Source organism: Tupaia chinensis, unplaced genomic scaffold (genome assembly GCF_000334495.1).
Source record: "Tupaia chinensis unplaced genomic scaffold, TupChi_1.0 Scaffold000049_1, whole genome shotgun sequence".
NCBI classification, from domain to species: domain Eukaryota; kingdom Metazoa; phylum Chordata; class Mammalia; order Scandentia; family Tupaiidae; genus Tupaia; species Tupaia belangeri.
This window is the reverse complement of record NW_006159507.1, coordinates 2,641,627-2,642,542: the sequence shown is the minus strand read 5'-3', so window position 1 is coordinate 2,642,542 and position 916 is coordinate 2,641,627. Positions and strand designations below refer to the sequence as shown.

General features: G+C 35.4%; 1 protein-coding gene across 2 annotated transcripts in view; it reads left to right on the top strand.

Annotated features, from left to right (window-relative positions):
- Nucleotides 1–916, top strand: part of CSE1L (chromosome segregation 1 like) — a 58,198-nt gene that overhangs the window by 30,905 nt on the left and 26,377 nt on the right. The window lies entirely within an intron of this gene.

Below are 916 nucleotides of genomic sequence, written 5' to 3'. Positions count from 1 at the left end.
AACTCCCTTCAGAACTTCTCGAAGAGCTGAGCTGGTCTGGTATTGGTAAATTCATTCAGGTTTTGTTTATCTGAGAATGTTTTTATCTTTTCTTCCCATATGAAGGATAATCTTGCTGGATGTAGTATTCTTGGTTTAAATTGTTTTTCATTTAACACTTTATTAAACACTTTTTCCATTGTTTCCAATGAAAAGTCCAATGTTAGCATGATGGGATATCCTTTAAAAGTAACGACATTTTTCTCTTGCCAGTTTCTTGTTTCTGCCTGTGGTTTTAGTCAATCTAGCTATGATGTGCCTTGGAAAAGATCTTGGATTGATTCTATGTGGGATCCTTTGTGTTTCTTGGGTCTGGGTATTTGAATGCCTCTTTAGCTTTGGAACGTTTTCTTCTAGGATTTCATGGAATAGATTATCAATTCCCTAATTAGTTTCTTCACCTTCTGGGATACCAGTTATCCGGATGTTTGGGTGCCTAATGGTATCTAGTATTACTTGTATATTATTCTCATTTTGGGGGGTTATTTTCTCAGTCTTTTTGATGAATTTCTTTAGGTCAGAAGTTTTGTCTTCATCTGAAATTCCATCTTCTGCATGATCTAATCTGCTTTTCATACTTTCAAGGGGGATTTTGATTTCCTGTATTAACAGCCTTCATCTTTAACAGTTCCCTTTGATTATTTTTTATGGTATGTATTTCCTCTTTGATATCATACAAGAACTTCCTCACCTCCTAGAACTCATTGTCTCTTTTCTCCTGCATTTTCTGGAGTTCATTGTTTCTCTTCTCTTGCATCTCTGTTAGCTTTGTCACTATGAATATCCTAAATTCTTTATCTGACATTTCCACAAGTCCCATTGTACTGTCTGTGGATCATGAAGGACTATTCTTTCCTTTTGGGGGAAGCAATATTTT